General features: G+C 46.4%; 1 protein-coding gene and 1 long non-coding RNA gene across 2 annotated transcripts in view; one reads left to right on the plus strand and one right to left on the minus strand.

Annotated features, from left to right (window-relative positions):
• Positions 1-18,888, minus strand: part of Fto (FTO alpha-ketoglutarate dependent dioxygenase) — a 366,039-nt gene that overhangs the window by 37,834 nt on the left and 309,317 nt on the right. The window lies entirely within an intron of this gene.
• LOC128103417 (uncharacterized) lies at positions 697-11,459 on the plus strand. The gene is made up of 2 exons (XR_008215689.1): positions 697-6,781; positions 10,826-11,459. It is a non-coding gene; the product is annotated as an uncharacterized LOC128103417 (long non-coding RNA).

The following is an 18,888-nucleotide window of genomic DNA, read 5'->3' on the forward strand; positions in this document are numbered from 1 at the left end:
GCTAATGCATCCATTCCGGTGGACGGGGATCTTCTGCTGCTCCAGCCTTGCTCATCCTCCCATTTCCAAAAATAATGCTGGTGAGCAGGGATCTGTTTCCTCATTGTAAAACAGGCACAGAAACATCTCTGTCAGTAAACAGAGTCAATGAGTGCAGGTCGTCTGCTGTCTCCGCCTATGAAAATCCAATTTCCAGCACCGTTCGTGTGTGATGGTGTTCTCAATAAGCAAGCTCACCCCAACTCTATGCCACCCCCTTCCCACAACCAGACGTCCAGATTACGGTCACAGAGCTAAGCGTTAAATGCCCGGTTCTTTTAAACACCCGACAATCTCATCTGACTCCACAGAGGCAAAACACGGAACTTTCTTAGGCCCAGGTGTTGAGAAGGGCCCCAGCTGGTTGAGTACTGAAGGTCAAAGAGGCCCTGGGTCTGGCTGAGTGTGCCAAACCCCGAATCCTACAAGATTAAAATGTAATCAGAGTTCTTCCTCCCAGCTGAGGGACACAGATCTAGCCTTCCTTAAAACAACAACAACAACAAAAACTTACAGAAAAAGCCCAACATAGTACCAAAGAGATAAGTTTAGTGATGTATGCATAAAAATAATCGTGGCCAAAAAAAAAAAAAAAAAAAAAAGCTTTCATTTTCCTGGGTAATTTTGCAGGGACTGCACACGGTAGATATTCTTGCTTGAAAGATGGTGAGCTGCTTTCGCCTGCAGCAGGCAAGGGTTTACAAGACTGGGCCGCTGCTCTCTGCCTGGCCCCGGGAAGGGTGTGATGAACACAATCTGAAATCAATCGATGGCAGGGAACAGTTACTGCATCTCAATATTGTTTGCGGAGATGGCCTGCTGGAAGGAGAGTGGGAGAGAGAGATGTCGATAGCTTTAACGAAGCACTCCACAGCCACGCACAAAGGGAGGTCAAATAACTATCAGCCGACCAATCCCAATTGTAAGTAGTCAAATGATAAAATCAATATTATTAAATAAAAAGTTAGCACTGCTATTGAACTCTCTCATGATCTCGGCAGCGCCTGGCTGCAAACGAAGGAGGCTGTTTTCCAATCTCTTTGGTGGTAAGCAACGAGGCTCATGAACATTTGCACCCAGGAATTTTTCACACATATACTGGGCCACAGGAACCACTAAATAATACCTGGCTAGGAACCAGTGACCCCTGCTAGCCCTGGTTTCACATCTGTTCTGATGCCACCAAAGGCTGCATCTTTTCAGCGCGACTTTGCCACTGTGTCCTGGGTGGCAGAGGTTAGACTAATTCCAGGCTTTCAAGGAACAAAGAAAGGCCCTGCTTGGTGTCCTTGCCGATCTCGAGATTTAGAAATTTATCAGGAAAAACAAAATCGTGGGAGAGAGGGTAAAAGAGAGAAACAAGGGCATTTCATAGAGGACTGACCTATCCTCCGTAGTGCAGAGGACTCAGGGGCTGCGGCTCAAAGCCAAGGCTGTGCTCTTCCCTGCTGGGGCCAATCCTGAGGCTCAAAGTAACACGCAGCCAGGTACTAAGAAAGAAACATTTAGAAAAAAAGATGGCCAGTCAAAAATGCCTAGGAAAGCAGCAAGCTCTAGCCCTGCCTGTAAGAAGAGAAAATAAAATAAAAAAGGACAAAACAAAACAAAACAAAACGGAGGAATGCGTAGGCGTGAGTGACAGCCCGTGGGCAAGGCAGCATGTGCTGCTCTGACCTGCATTTAAACACACAGCTGCTTAGCCTTTTGAACACCCAAAGTTGGCTCCCTGTTTACATTTCATAGAAACTACTTTAGAGAGTAAACAAGAACCTTTGGTGAATTATTTAGCATACAAATAAGCCAGCAAAGAAGGCTAAGTAGCCTCTATGAACTAACTGGATTGAAATATTCATCTGTAAATAACCCTCCAATCTGCTGCTTTCACGTACAAATACTACATGGAACATTAGACACAACTAGCTTCTAGGGATATTTAGGCTCACCAGAGAGCAGTTTTTATGTCTACTGGCATCTGTGGGTAGTGATATGGACTGACTGTTAATATAACCAACATAAAATTTATGTGAGCACTCACTGGGATAGCAGCACACTGTCAGACAGCTGGTGGCTGATGCGGAGCACATGCGGATTTTATATGCACTGCGTAAACTAACCTTTGCAATAAAGACTTAGCAGGTTTATTAGTTTAGGAAATCGCTATAATTAAGGATAATTCATAATGGCCGCTTATCCACTCTCCAGCAATAGCTCGCTTAATTTAGGCTCCATTTCTTTGAGCCATAAATAAGTGAGCTGCTATCTTCTGCACAGATGTGGCATTCAACCTGTTCATGTTGGCTGCTTTTGCTTGTGTTTTAATCAAAAGCATTAGTAGGTAAGACTATAAAAAGCACAAGGTTTGAAATAAAATTAGCAAGGACTACATTGGCAAAGTTTATTTTTATCTACTAGCTTTCCCCCTCAAAACTAACCCCAACGTCAAAAATCTAACCTCCCCTTCCAGAAGTGAAAGACAATTACAAACAAATAATCCTTTAAAATGTACTACAGGAGCTTTCATTTAAAAACCCAAGGAGAGAGAAAGTGACGGAGCAATAACATTAATGAAGGCCAAAGAAATATGAGCGTGACCTCTCTACAGTATTTCCATTTAACTGCGCATGTAATTAAAGCCTGACCTTTGCGAGTGCGGCGCACTGGGCTGTGCAGCAACTTCCCCTGTGATCCAAGCTCTGCTGCAGGGAGAGGGGGAAGTCTCTGCCTTCAGTGCTTGCTGGGAGGCATGCTCATGCACTTGCTCCCTGTTCCACTGATGGGGATACTTTGTGCTGGCTCTTAGCTACACCTGATGCTCTTCCTCCACCCATCCTCTGACTCTTCCTGCCAGCCGGTACACTCTGCAGGGCATGAGTCAGCACAAGGCAGCCAATGCCAGAACCCAGGTCCAGAATCTCATCACCATCTACATTGACTAGCTGCGAGAGTGCACTAGCACTAGGTGCAGAGCAACGCCCTCCTTGGCCGGGTCTGAGCAGTCTGCAAAGGGAAGCTTAGCCGCCGCACATCTCCCCCAGGGAACTGCAGCGTGATTGACATGGGAATTTGGAGTCATATTAGGAGCGAAGCTATATGGAGACTTAAGATGCGCTTTGTTCTCAAGATTTCCACGATGGTGGAGTTAATCCTAGTGTAATGGAAAGGGTGTGGTCTAAGAGTCAGAAGATCTGGGATGCAGTCTCAGCTGTGTCACTCATCAGCTGCTGTGTCTCCCCAACAGACACTTAGCCTCTCTGAATTTCAGGGTTCCAATGTGCAAATGGAGACATTATTACCTGGCCATCTACGCTGGCTGGGGACTGCCGTTAAAGATCCAGAGAAATAATGCTGACAGATATTTTCTGGGACAGTACAAATTCTACGGTGAGTTCCAACCCAAGCACTCACTACAGGTGACACTCCAGGCCCTAGCTTCCCCCTGGGAAAGTGGGGCTGCCCTGCCCATCTCACTGTGCTGTGAGGATCAAGAGGAATGCTGTGCATAAGCAGCCAGCCAACTCACAAGGGCTTTACCCTCTAACTGGCCTCCTGGCAGCTTCCAAAAGTCCTCGAAGTCATTCAGACCAGAGGGCAAGGACTTGGAGCATAGAAGTAATCTCAAGTGTACACAGGAAATATAGAAACTACTTTTGAGCAGCTGTGTCCAAAATACCCAAGAGAAGCAAAGAAGAGAGGGTCCACACTGGCTCATAGTTTCAGAATGTCTGGTGCAAGGCTGCTTGGCACCCTGAGCTTGTGAAAATATCACTGTGGTTGTGATGTGTAGAGGTGGTGGCTCTTCACCTCATGGTCAACAGGAAGCACAGGGCACAGAAAAGGTACTGGGCATCAAGTACAATGTCCAAAGGCCAGTCCCCAGTGACCTACTTCCTCTGCCTAGATCCCACATAATAGTTTCCAGAACCTGCCAAACACAGCTCCACAAAACCAGACACTAAGCATTCAACACAGGAGTCTATGGGAGTGGGGGACACTTCATGCTCACATCAGAACAGGTACAATGCTGTGACCCCCAAGAAAGGGCAAAACATCATTTTGAAAATGTCTATCTTTCTCTGAAACAATTTTCCTATTCTTGGAAAGGCACTAAATATAGTGCAGTTTCCTCCACGAGTAGATTCACCTGGAGAGGATTAAAGAGCCAGCCCCAAGGTCAGTTAAACTGTCTACAAGAAATGCCTCCTTCAAAGCATTCTCACTGAGACGTTGAGACTGGGGCTAAGAAGGAAGAACCTGGCAACCCTTAACACTCCGTTGACACATACTGGTCCTCAGTGTTCACTACCAAGTGGGCAGGTGCACAAAAGAGCAGCAGCCAGAGGAGATGGGGAGTGCCTGGGGCTGGTGCCAGCACAGCCTGGCAGCCCTGTCGGTATCCTTGCCTTGGTGACTCACAATGATCAAGGAGAACAGGCAAGAGGGGCAAAAACCCCTGGGACAGGCCTTTTGAATCTGAGGAAATGCACAGCCAAGGAATGGCTTCTTACTCCCATTTCCTCACAGCAGCCCAAGAAGCAATGCGACCTTAGCTCCTGAGTTAATAAAAACACACCTGATGGTCACCTGACAGCCTTACCTATCGCCCCTGGTGGCAAGTGGCTGACCCTCTTTTTAATTCATGTTGAGGCTTATTTAATCAGCTGGGCACCCGGAGATTTATAACCCATTTTGAAAGTGTTCTTGGCAAAATAAAACTCTAATGCTGAGGCCTGTAAAATGCTCCCAGTATATGGGAGCAAGTGAGGTCAGGGAATGGTGGAGCCCTTCCCAGCCCCACACTCACACTGAAAGTATTAGCCCAAAATGAGGAACATATTTATCAGGAAAATCTTTTATTCTTTTAGAATAGAGTTTCCTTCAGGAGTCAAAGTTCATGGGAACATTTACCATTCTGGTGCACAAATTGACATTGTTAATAAGGCTTCTTGAAATTCAGACTTTAAATCACAGCTAGAATGATAGGGTCAAAACAAGTCACACCAAGAACTCAGGGTCAAACAAATAATGCTTTCATTGCAGCAGAATCACTTTAAAATATTCTCAGCCTCCAAAAGAAAAAAAAAACCACCAAACAATAAACCAAAAAGAAAGAGGCTGGGGGTTTCTAAAGAAATACCTGGCTCACAGCTCGTTAGACACATCAGGAAGACGCAGCATTGGGGACCCAGCACAGAGGTGACAGGAACAGCAAGGGCAGCTCCATGTCACCTTCCAGGAGAGACTGTGCTCCCGTCGGGCAAGCAGCCTGTGTTCAGGCTCCAAGCTAAGCTAGGCACATAGGCCCAAAGTTAAGGGCATTTCCATGATAAGGGCAGGTGGCAGATGTGAGGGTGAAGTGGGAGGGGGAGGAGGGGACTCACCTGGTAAAAGGCAAGCTCATTACTGTATTTTCCCCCCAAATAAGACCTTAGCAGGGCCTGGTAGCATAGACCCATAACTCCAGCCACTCAGGAAGATCCCAAGTATAAGACCAGGCTGCACAACTTATCAAAACCCCGGTCTGGGAATCTAGCTTAGTGGTAGAATGCTGGGCATAGCATGTGTGAGGCCCAAAAATAAAACAGAAAATCAAACATTACCTTAAAAGCAGTCAGAACAAGGACTTGACAGGTCTTGGGACTCTACCCCACCATGTTCCTGATGGCTGCTGTAGAGCTGATGCTGGACTCATCCTCTGTCCATTTTCACATCCTTCCCACCTGATGCAAGACCCAGGCCCGACCTACTTGAAGCTTTTGGATTCAAACACAATTATGCTTGCTCTGGAGTCAAAATACTTTTTCTAATGAGAGGGGAGCAAAAACTCTAAGGAGCTGTTCTAGTCCCTGGTCCTGTGTGTGAACCCCTGTGGAGAACTGAGTGAGGCTTTACTCTTACCCCGAGCTTTACTTTTTACTTCAGATCTGGTTCACAGCTCTCCAGTAAGATCCTAGTACACTGCCAGATAGTCATGACTCCATAATAGCTAAAATAAAGATGGTATATTCTGCCTAACACCAGCGACTCCAAAACTGTAAAAAGTGCTTTTTATCTGTGCAGCCTGAGTGGGAAATAGGAGGTCCAGCACTGATTCCCTCTGAATTTCTCTCGTTGAAGCAAAGCAGAGTCCCAATCGGTACGGCCAACCTTCCCAGCAGGAAGACAGACTGGAGGCTCCCTGCTTCTGCCTGCCCTTTACCTGCCACTGCCAATGCCAGCAACTTGGCAGTAATACTGTTTGTCATCATAACCCAGCTCATTTGATTTGCAGATGGGGACCCCTATTGGTGTGAGAAAAATCCCAGGGAAAACGGAAACCAGGCAGCACTTCTTAACCAATATACAGAACGTACCAATAAACAGAGCAGCACCCACAGTTGCACGGCGAGGAACAGAGACACGACACAGCCTTGAAATGCTCTCCTCTCTCCACATCAACAAAGCCACCCCCAGGCTCTGGAGCTAAACTCTTCAAACAGCCCAGGGGCGTGTGTGTGTGCGTGTGAGTGTGTGTGTGTGTGTGTGTGTGTGTGTGTGTGTGTGTGTGTGTGTGTGTGTGAGAGAGAGAGAGAGAGAGAGAGAGAGAGAGAGAGAGAGAGAGAGAGAGAGAGAGAGAGCGCGAGCGAGCACGCCCACTTCACTGGAGCTGCCCGTGTTACCAGGGTGGCAGTCCATCTCCGTGCTGACAGATCTCCATGTTGGGCAGGATTTCCAATCCTTCATGACTATCTATTTGTCACTGCAGGTGAGTGGTGGCACTCAGCCTGATCCCCGGCCACTTTCACAGTTACTTATCTGTCTTTATGGATTCATCCTGTGTGTCAAGCCAGCGCATAACAGCATTACTGTCAGGGTGACAAAACTGTCCCCAGAGTGCCACAAATGATTCTCTCTCCTTATGGCTGCTAGCAGATGGAAACAGCGACACTGCCTCGCCTCGCTCATCCTTCTCTGGCTATGGCTGGGCTCACATCCCCTCCTGCAGGTAGAGCTGGCTAAGGATGGGTGCAGCGGCTGAGAGCAGCGTTGTTCACCAGTGGACCAAGCAGAAAGGGAGAGGGGGCGGGCCAGAGGGAACCGCAGGCTTTTTGTGAGGAGCCGAGCTCTTGTCCTTCTCTCTTGGGTGTGTCCCTGACATGTCTGGATGCTTGGCACTGTGGAAGGGAGATCCTTCCTCTTCGATTCCCTTCCCGCCCCCCACATGTGCTACACAGTGAAGGGACGGAGGGCTGGGAACTTCTAAGCCTGTAAGTCTGAACTCAAGCGGCAAGCTGAGATGTTTAGCGTTGTCATTCTGGGAAAAGAAATACCAACTGGAACTAATAATGAATAAGATTCAAGAGCACTTGGGTTCGCCAAATGATTTGTAATCATTGTTATGAGTTGACTGCTTCAAAAATAACATCTCATTTCTTTTCTGTTTTTAAATGGAGGCCTAGTTCAATTTTCCTCCGTGGCCTTCCTTCAAAATGTAATTTTGACAGCCGACGTGGGTGCCTGTGGCCATGTTGCTTAGAAGGAAGGTTTTTTGCTTTTCCTTTATTTTAATTCCACAACAGCACGCAAAACTAACACCTCAGGGAAAAGCCTGCAACTGTGTGCTGCCACCAGGTGAGGAAGCCGCAGTTAGGAGCTGCTGGGCCCGGGCCAGGTACCCAGGCATTTCCCAGGCTTGTCCAGCACGACTCTCTCTCTCATGCCTCTCAATAGTTTCCAAGACCTCCCCCAGCCCAGCCCCCCAGTCAAGGGCAGTGGGGCTGAGCAGGGCAGACACATTGTATCTGGGGCTTCACTAAGCCTTCGGAAAACAGGAACTCAACAAGACACCATGTGCCAGGTGGGGCTGGGATGGAGGTGGGTTGGAAGGCTTGGCTTCCCCTTGGGAAGGTCAAGTGAAACACAAGAGCCTGTGTGCAGGTGCACACTCACAAACATACTTGCAGTTCAGGCGTGCCCCAAACTCAAGCTTTGTTCTTACCCCGATGAGTACTCCCGGTCTTGAGTTTTTTAAAATAGGTTCAAGCTGATTTCTGACACTGGAAAAACAAACCTAAAAGCAATTTAGAAAACACCTGCCCGTGAAGTCAGATGGCAAAATATCTAAAGCTTCTCTCGAAATCTGTGACCTCAGAGGCTGACATGGTTTGATGGGAAATTTAATGTAATAGGCTGCGAAAGCCAAGAGGCCTGTTGTCAGCAATGAAGTCTGAAAGTTAGCAGAATTAATAACGCCGTACAATGGAAGAGCCCTCGAGGGACAAGGCTGCAGAACCAGGGCAGTGGGGAAAAATGACTTTTGAAGTCATTTCACTATGACATTCTGTCATCACTGCTAAACGGAAATAAAAAATCATCCGAATCACCGCATGTTTCTTTGTGTGTCCTTCCCTTATCTAATATAAAGTAATAATACCCCACCCAGGCTGGGGAGGGACCCTCCAGGGATTCCGAGAGCTCCATTTTGAATGGCTAAATGCAATCAGAATAAATGCAAGTGGGAGTCTGTGCAGCAGAGAGTGATGCCTGGGCTGTTGCCCATCGAAAGCCAATAAATCTCAATGCTTCCACCAGAGATGAAAATGGTTATCTCATCACCACAGTGCCAGGGTGAAATTCTCTCTGAGCCAGAGTATTTTTATAGATGATTTATGTCTGCGAAGGATAGTTATTTAGCAAAATGGCAGATAATGATGAATAGAAAGTAAATATGAGGGGCAGCAAGGGAGCGGTGCTTTGCAGCCGCAATAGACCAAACAAATACCTCCGTAAAGAACATGCCAGAGATAATTGCCGCAACACTGAAACCAGCGTCCCTCTGCAACTGGGAGGGAAATACAAATGAGCAAGCCTGATGCTAAGTGATTGCTCTTTGTTGTTCCAGAATGCACTCCCCTGGAGTCTGCTAATTTTCCTGAAAGCATACTTTGTATCTAAGGAAGAGTGGGTAAAGCTCTGAGCACCGTGATTGTGATTGGATGGGAGTCCTAGCACAGCCTCTCCACTTTAGATCTTGCTCAAGTTCCTTGCCTTTCTAAACCTTAGTTTTCCCATCTGTGAAATGGAGATAATAGCACCGAGCTGTGTGAGGATTAATCAGGGTCATCGGTAGAAAGAGCTGCTACGATTACTGGCTTTGAGTTACCGCCACAAAAGAAAAAAAAAATGTAGCTATCACTATTCTACTGGGACAAGTCTCCTGGAGGACTATTTATTATCCTTTTCATTTTGTTGGGTCCTCTCCACTAGCTTATTCTTTCTGCTGAACCCAGAGTGAGATGGGCAAAGACTCAAAGGGGAAACTTGTAGTGCCCTGGCTGGGCTGGGGCCAGCAATCACCCCGCTTGATTCTGACCACTTGGTCATCGCAATCCTTAATTCTCAAGGCATAAGAAACCGCCACATTATCAAGCTGGAGGAGAAGCCGGGAACAAAAGAAATTATTCATGGAGATACAATGGAAAGGAAGTCTATTTTAAAAAGAAACAGAACTGAGTTTTTGGAGCCTTTGAATAAAAGATAAGTTGACTGCACACAGAATGTCAAAATGGAATAGGAGAACATTTTTTTTTTGTACTGAAGCACTACACAAGGAAAAACACTAATTACAGTTTTAAATGTCCAAAACGCCATGTCCACCAAAAGCCCCTGCTCATTAGTACCAGTAATTAACTTTACAACTGTCAACACAAACAGCACACAGGCTGACAGATAGAGAGTAGCTCTGAGGGTGCTAATAAATCCGGAAATAACAACTTGACACACAGATGCACAAAGGATGCAGGTGATAAAGAAATGTTGACATCAAATCTAATTATCTTCGAAACGGCCAACTACAGCACAAGCCACAGTAATGCTCAGTTATTGCTGCTGATGAGCCCCACTGGCACAGAGCTTAACCACCGCCTACAACCGAGCATTTACAGCCCTTGTCAGAGCTGGAGAGGACAATATCAAACAGGAAATTATGAGTGCCATGACCCCTCCAAGTCAAAACTCCAGTGATGAATATGGGCTCAGCAAGGCATGGCAGATTACCCCCTCACGAGTTCTAAAGCCGGGATGATATATGACATTTTTATCAGGCACTTTCTCAGGAATGTCACCAAGAGGGAAAATAAAGGCCCTGCAAAGAGCCGACTAGGTGAATTATGCAACTGTAATTGCCGATCATAACCTGATATGAGTTGAAATTGCTCTGTTTTCATATTGAGATAGCATAAAATTGTCGGGAAATGCAATGGCTCCTTAATGTGGGCTAGATGAGTCTAATATTCTGATCATTTTTCACTCGGCTGCAAGGTAAATCGAGCTTCCTTAACGCAGCCACTGTGGCCCAGGGCAATCGAGGGGCCCAATTTTACACTTGAATTGAGCAAATATGTGTAAACTACGATTTTTCATATTTTCTGCATGCATAAGAAGATGAAACATCTTTATCATCTGTATTGTCTGGCTGAGCTTATACAAAATATTAGTTTATCTCTCCTACTTGGTTCATCCCATAAGCGAGGCACATAGATCTGAAGGACAGGCAATATCCCATATATAAAACAAGCCCATCTTTTATGCCGCCTCATCTCACACATTCTCCTATTTAAACAACCACCTCCACAACAGAACTCCACGCAGTGGCAGTGTACGAAGGAAGACTTCCTTTTAAGGAACACAGAAAGGCCCCAAACACAACCAATCTGTCCATTGTTGTCCACGGTTATGCACAGGGGATGGAGGAGAGTCACATACTCCTGGATGTCTCTCTTAAACTGTCCCCTCTGTCCACTTCCAACAGGCACCCTGCGGAGGACGCTGCCACAATGGAGTGCTTTCCTACTGTGGCCTGTAGCAGAGGGGAAAAGGACCTGTCCTTTTTCTACGTCCCAGGAGGCCATGGGAGCCCACTCATCTTCGCTGTATTACTGATTCTGTCTGGTGCCTGGTTCTGTGTCTGGGCTCTACTCCTCTGAGGATGGAGAATGCGGGGCCAGAAAAGCTGCCTTTTACAGCCCATCTTCAGGCTCTTAGCCACACACATGGTTCATGGGCAGGGAAGCCTCCGTTTATAGGGAGCCAGGCCCTGAAAATGGGTCCAGTAAAGGATCAGCACCAAAAGTCACTAAGGAAGTGGGTTTTTAGCATTGTGATCTGATGACCATTCATGGATTAAGGCTTGTTGCCTGGTGTCTCTATCTGCATGGTATTCCTTAGATATATTCTATAGATGGATGTAGCTTCCACCAGAGTGGGCCAGGCTTGGTAGGAGGTTGGGTTAGGGAGATGAAGAATTAAAAGTCATCATTAGCTATGCAGCAGGTTTGAGGCTAGCCTGAGCTACATGAGACCCTGCCTTAAAACAAAACAACAACAAAGCCAAGATAATCCTATTTATTTCCTTTTATTATTTTAGTAATAAATTGATCAATCTACTTTTTTGTTCACTCATGTATCTATTTTGCAATACTAGGGGGTCTTGGGGAGCTCTCTACCACTAAGCTACAGCCCTACCCACGTCCTTTCAAAAATAAACTGCTTTATTCTATCAAGAGACCCCTTAGGAAATTGGATAGGAAGGCCAGACCAGGGGAGAGTAAAGAAAACCAACAGACTGGCAAGAGTCATTCAATCTAAGTCAAGTTCAGCACTAGAGTCTCATGACCAAGGGTGGAGAATGTCTTCAAGTGCTCTCTCTGCTGTGGTAGTCTTTCAGCTTGTCCAGGAATGCATACAACAGGGATGGAGCAGTGTTAGAACTGAAAGCTAAGCCTCTCACAGAACAGTGGAGGAGGACGTGCTGCGGAGGAGACAGGGGTGAAGGTGCGCTTCCATGAGACCACCTTGTCAATGTGACGACTCCTGGCATTCTAGGTTGCCTCTGTGAAGACCCACTGTACCTGCATGGACCTGTGGACCTGTCTGTGCACTCTGTCATCTCCATCTCAGATTAGAAGCTCCTTGAAGGCACGAATCTTGCTTTGTCACAGAATACTCAGCACCTAGCACAGTCCCTGGTTGGCAGTCAATAAGTAATGAGTGAATAAATGAATATGTGAATGAGTTGGTGCATGCTCTAACTGGTGAGTGTGTACATTACCGGATCCCCACACCCCTGCAAGTAGTAGCTTAAATCAACAGTGATTATTATCTGGCAGCTTTCATGTGAATTTGGGGCCTGGATGCTTCTGGTTAAACGTCTCGGCCAAGCATGCGATCACAGTATGAGCTAGGGATGTCACAAAATGGTAACCAACTTTCCCTACAGTGACTGGTCCAGGCACAGAGTGTTGGCAAGTGAGCACACTACCTTTTATGATTTACTGGAAGTGACTCACTAATCTGGCTCACGTTAAAAGGGAGTGACTTATACAGGCTGTGAGTATCGGGGAATGGGGGGTCATCAGAGGCCATCTTGGGAAGGCTACCACTGCCAAGTCCTAACAGTTCTATCCAGCCTATATTACCGGGTGCCTTCTGTGTAACACACCCATGCTGAGTGTACCAGGGCACCAGTCAGTGGAAGGCAGGTATGTAGCCCAGCGGTGGCGGCGGCACACGCCTTCAGTCCCAGCACTTAGGAGGCAGAGGCAAGTGCATCTCTGTGAGTTCAAGGCTAGACTTATTTTTTAAAAAAGAAAGAAAGAATAAAATCAAGTGTGATGGTTATTCTCAATTATTCACTTAATGAGACCTATAATCACTTGGGAGACGGCCTCTGGGCATGTCTGTGGGGTTATCCTGATTAGGTGGAAAGACCCACCATTATTGGTGGCGGAATTTCCTGGGATGGGATACTGGACTGGATAAAAAGAAGAAGTGGAGCCCAGCAACGCAGTCTTTGTTTCTCTGCTTCCTGACTACACATGCCGTGTGACCAGCTGCTCCAAATCTGCTGCCTTGATCCCCTACCCTGACCGACTGGACCCCAGAACTGTGAGCCAGAATAAATCCTTTCCCCCTGAAGGTGCTTTCATCAGGGTATTTTACTATAGCAACAAGAAAAAGAAAAAACAAAAAGAAAGAAAACTTAGTTACCAAGTTACATACCGGCCCTGCTCTCACAGCACTCAAAGCCTAACAGGGAAGCTGGGTATTAAAACAGCTGGACTGGGAGTGCGATACTGACTGAGGGTGAGGAGGGAGGGGGCATGTGGGTGCACAGAACACCCTTAGCTCGGAACATTTCAACTTGAATCACTGGTTACCTGTCAGACTATGATGTGATTCCGCACTGTCACTTTGGTCTCTTTTCAGTGCAGAGGTACACACTGTCCTGACGGCCACCACACTGTTGCCAGCGAGGGTGGACACTGTAGATACTGGGCAGGAACCAGAGATGCTTATCCACTCTCTCCGCGGTTAGAACTTCAGGCCAGGAAAGCCAAGCTTTTCTCAATTGCACAGGAATGACTTTAGATCAAAATACCTGCATTCCTTCAGTAAAAAACAAGTCATGGACAGAGACAGAGAATCGGCTTTCTGAGCCCTGAAGATCTCTTTCTAATCACTAGAAGACGGGGGAGTGAATTATGACCAGAGGTGATCAGAACCAGGTGAAATGAACCCCTCTGTGTAATATAATGTATTTGATTTTTATTTTGGAAGTAATAGAAATACATGAGGGTAAGGTTTTCTGTGTCTGTTTTTCCTTGTTGTGGTTTTTTAAATCCAAGAATCGACTTGTTCCTTCCCTGGGAATCTTTATTGAGTTGCAGCACACTCAATATTATTAAGAATTCTGATCAGAGGTGAACATGCAAAACACTCAACCAGAGGGATTAAGACTCTTTGTTAGTGTTTACGTTATCTGTTTTTAATTCCTATATATCCTGTCTTTATCTCAGTGTTTCAACACTAATTGCAAAACAGCCCTCACTCTCAGTAATGAGCCCCTGGCCCTTTCCAGACCTCTGGGCAGAGCTGCTGTAGATAAGGCAACCCCTTAACAAGGCTCGGCAGCGGCATCAAGGGCTTTTCTGCTTTCCCACTTGCTTCTGCTCATCTGGCCTTCCAGAGGCAAATCCAGTTCACTAAATCATGTAGTTCAGGGTGAGAGCTCAGTCTGCCGAGGGCCTCTAACCTCAGCCAAGTCTGATGAAATGAATATGCTGCTCTTGGCCTCTTCAAGATCTTTCTGGACTTCAAGTAGAGTGGGACGGGGCATCAGCATTGGAAAGCACCCATTCCATCCGGCAACCAAGGCAAGGCTAGACCCAGCTGGATCCTGCTGTGCAGTGAATCCTACCTAGTCCTTGGGTACAGACAGAAGCCAAATGAATCTTATTCTAGAGATTTCATTCTTCATCTCTTCCTCCCACAAATTTCCATGCTGCCTTTTGGGTAAAGAATGGTCCCTGGGTTCTGTCTGCACTGGAATCACAGCAAAGTGTCAAAGGAAAGCCAAGTGCCCTTCTATCAGTGGATTACTCAATTGCCACTTACCCTGATTTTATTTAGCAAGAGAGGAACTGCATTCTGCCCTTTCTTTCCTTTAGCCCCATTTTCCCACTCAACCATTTCTATGATTACAAATATCTCTCACTCTGTTTTCATTATGGAGACACCTACACATTGAAAGGGTACCTATTTCATCTTCCTGTCTTGTCTCTTCCTGTATGCCCCTTCCAGAGACTTAATTCAGGGACCGTTGCTAAGCAACTATACATCATAGCAGCCAGTCACCAATTACTAATTGTCCCCAGCACTTTAGCCTTACAAACCTGGACTGCCAGCGACAATGGCACAGTTTCCACGGCCAAAAACACACAGAGAGGTGTCATTGCTCAGTAAAGACGGAGACACAAGCTGCTAGGTACCATTCTCGAAGCAGTAACAAAGACTTCCGGTCTCACACTTGCCCAATCATTGCACAGGTCTGAGCCCATCAGCTCGACATTCATCTCTCCTTTCTGTCTAGGCAAGAAACTGGAGGTATGGCTGGAAACATCTGAACACTCGCACAGAGGAAAACATGGACACCGGCCGGCATCTCACCTTCCTTCCCTGCTGCTGTAGTTTCCAGCTGAACTGAGGATCTATTAGTAATCAAATTTCAGCCTCAATTTTATGGTTAGTGTAATGGAGTTAATTTCTCTAATGCTAGCAGTTCATGGAAGGGGTCTCTTGCGGCAGCACGGACCTGGGACCAGCGGCAGCTGTCAGTGATGCCGCTAAGGAATTCCTTATTAGCTAAGATGCAACCAGGCAGAAAACTCATTACACAGTGCTAAATATACTTAATCACATCTATTAGAGAAAAATGAACTTGATAATTACAACAAATAACTAAACTGCAGAAAGTGTTTAAGGGAAAAGAAAAGAAAACCACACCAGGATCTAAGTGTATTGGGGACCCTGGGCTGAACCACACTGAAGGGAAGCAGGAGCATACATACCGCTTTGTGCTGAAGGAGAAATGGTCTCTAGGTAGATGGAGCTGGTGCAAGTTGCCTATGAAAATGACGAATTTACATTTCAAAAGTGCCCTTATTTATTTGGTATGTGTAAAATTTTAATTGAAGAGAAATCTTCTGAGGAAAGGGCTGTGTTTGCCGACTGTCTCTCCAAGGTGTAGTGATTGGGGCGGTGGTGGGGGGGGGGGCGGTGTAAGGGAACCCACGGCAAACACTCGGCTTGATGAATACAGATCTGCAATAGCTGTGTGGCACAGACCACTTTCCTGGAGCCTAACAAATGCTGAGTCAAATTTATCTGTTTTTCTCTGTCACAAAATTGAAGTTCCCAAGTGGGGAGCCCTTTACCATTGCTACCCAAGGAATCTACTTGAGGAGTCCTGAAGGGAGCATCACCTACTCATTTTCTCAGGCTCTGACCTCCCTGGAGAAAGGCATCTATACTGTATGTGTGTCAGGGTAGTGCTCAGGGCATTGTGGGCTGAGGAACCAAGGCTATGGACTAAAGAATCAAGTTAACGTCCTCCAAGACCTGGCAGGAGATCTTCGGAAACTGGGAGAGGGGAACTAACTTGCCAGTTCTCTCTCCCTCTCATTCATTTTTGATATGTAACCCAGGATGAACTATATAGCCCAGGATAGCCTGTGTAGCCCAGGATAGCCTTAAACTTATACTCATCCTGCTTCAGCCCCCAGAGCACTGGAATTACAGAGGTGTGCTACCACACCAGTTTAAAAATGAGTTTTTTTTGCACACAGAAATGGAGATGCCTGCCTATCCTAGAGACAGGAATAGTCTGGAATAGGAATAGGATATACACTAGTCCACCTCAGAGTCCAGTTGCAAGAGTACTGGATGAGCAGAGGAGGAAGCTGGGCTTCAGCCTGGATAGACCCTTGACTCTGGTGTGGGTGAGGAAAGATGGACATGAGTTTTAAGCAAAAAAAAAGTGGCAGTATGATTTCATCTCTAAGAAAAATCTGCTGAACAAAAAAATCCACTGTCACCTTTGGCCACTTGTGGCAGCAGCAAAACATCTCTTCCTTGCTCTGAATTCTGGGAAAACACAGTCAAGCCTGTACATCCACACCCATCTCCAGGAGACACTTTCCTCTTCATGGTCACATGTGAAGGCGAGTAAGAACAGAAGTGATATGCCTGGCTCTCCTCACTCACTTGTTCCCTGACTCCGAGTTGATGTTCAGATCATATTGTCTGGTGAACAGCCTTTCCCGTAGGTGAAGGACATTCTCTGGTTTTGTCATAGAGTATATATCCAGTTGCTACCCTACCACAGTATCCCTCCAGGAACCCCTGGTCCTAGCTCAAGGGCTTATACACAGCTCAACCACCTCCACCCTGGCAGCATCACACTCGCTCCCTGGTTAGAAACAAGGCAAGTGAGCAGGTGTACTGGGAACGCTACATGGCCTTCATTTCCCCATGGGGGATGGACATGGAGGGGCACCTGCTACGACCATCTCTTGGTGACCCAGAGGACAGTCTGACTGAAAGGGGACTCACAGAAGCAGGAACAGCACACAGACAAAATAACACCGAGCGCAGCATCACACGCAGCGAAAGCCAGGCACCGGAACTTTTGCAGACACACAAGCCAAGACATTAGCTCCCCTATGACAAATCTCTCCCCTAAGCCCAGCCAGGCTTGCCCACCATAAACCACAAGACTCTGTGTGGACTCATCTGCCCTCTAAGGGACACAAGAATGACCCAGGAGAATGGTGTGCATTAAGAGAGATGGTTCAAGCCAGAGGCCACGGACTCCGTGCTCAGTGCCTAGGAATGGGCATATTAGGCCCAGGCTACTGGATGGCAATGGCCAGGCCTGGCCCTTGGATTGGCAGAGTTCAGAGGCCTCAGGAGTACCAACCCCAACCAGACACGCAGCTGTGCTGCGTTTCATCACATATCAATTTTTACTGAAAAGAAAACCATACAAATTTAATCAGCTCTTCATATGGAAACATTTAACTTTTTTCCCCTGGAGTTGTTTGATATTATTGTTTTAAGAGTCGGATAAAAAAAATCAAGATGTGTGATAGTGGTGGACACAGTAAAGCATCCATTTCTGGCAGGAATGCAAGTCTCCTTTCCAGTAGACACAAGTCTTAAACGCACTGGCGTCTCTGTCAATTGCCTGGCTCAATGAAGAACATATTACATGCCCATAACCATGAAGAAGACGACGAGGGGATCCATCCTGCACACCCCGCACCCGACGTCAGGGCAGAATGCTACTATTGCTGGAATAAAATGATCTTAGAAAAGCTTCCGCTGCCCACAGCTCCGGGAGTGTTCTGTCTTGGCATCTGAAGCTCTGAGGTTTACATTCCCTCCTCTGCCCTTCAGAGATGTTATCAAACAACCTTGTTCCAAAGCTTCTAATCTCTGAAACCCTGTAATGTGGAACTCTTACATACATACCTATTAAAGAACTATGTTCTCTCTCAGTAGTCATAAAATGTAAAACACCTCTTAAAAGAGGCTTCCTTTGTTTCCCAGCCAAGGGCACATGAGACCAAAGGAACTGTCTTTTAAATATAATTTTAAAACACCATGTTAAATAAAATGAGGTATCGATATACAGGGTGATTTGAAAATGAGGTCTGCTTTTGAGATCATGGGCACTTTGGATGCCCAAGTGACGTAATCACAAGTGAAAGCCAAGAATTCTGTGTCAGAAAAACATCTTCAGAAATCCAGGGGAGCGAGAAGCAGAGCTGGGACCAACTGCATTCGGATGACAAGTAAACTTCAGATCGCAGGGCCCACAAGGCTGTGGGAAGGGAGAGTCCACTGCAGAGTGGCCAGTGCCTAGCCAGGACAAGCACCCTAAACTGTTGGATCCAGTCTCAAAACCTTAGGAACTTCCAACCCTAACACGTTTAGAAAGCCATATGGTATGTTGGCAATGCAGCCATTAAAAGTCCAGTTAATACCAGATTAATTCCCCTCAGTGTCACTTTATGAGGGTGGGAGTCCTGCCTGCTACCAAATGCCCAAGGGGCAAGTGAAGGAACTTTCTCTTCTACCCACATAGTGTTAGCACCATGGATTTCTCCCACTGGGGCCAAGAAATGGAGGCCACTGTTGGACCCGAGGCACTGAGAAATGCCTCGGATGGATAACCCTTTTTCGTTTTTTAGGGGGAAAAGAAATCCCATTTCTATCATGCAATCAGGAAACTGAAGATGTCTATGTTCAGATAACCAACTGCTTGTGGTGTGATTGCAGCTGGAAAGATGGGATGGGAAGGTCTTCATGCCGTCTGTTCTGGTTTCTCCGCCACTTCCCATTAACTTTTTTTTGCTCTCTGTAGCAAATAAATCAGAAAGTTAATAGTTGTGCTGATTTGTTGGTGCTTACCCGTCTCCCCCTTTAAGAAAATAAAGAAAAGAAAAGAACAGCTTTAAAGGGAAAGCTGAC

The sequence above is a fragment of the Peromyscus californicus genome, unplaced genomic scaffold (assembly GCF_007827085.1).
Source record: "Peromyscus californicus insignis strain IS unplaced genomic scaffold, ASM782708v3 Scaffold_8__1_contigs__length_139910024, whole genome shotgun sequence".
In the NCBI taxonomy this organism is placed as follows: domain Eukaryota; kingdom Metazoa; phylum Chordata; class Mammalia; order Rodentia; family Cricetidae; genus Peromyscus; species Peromyscus californicus.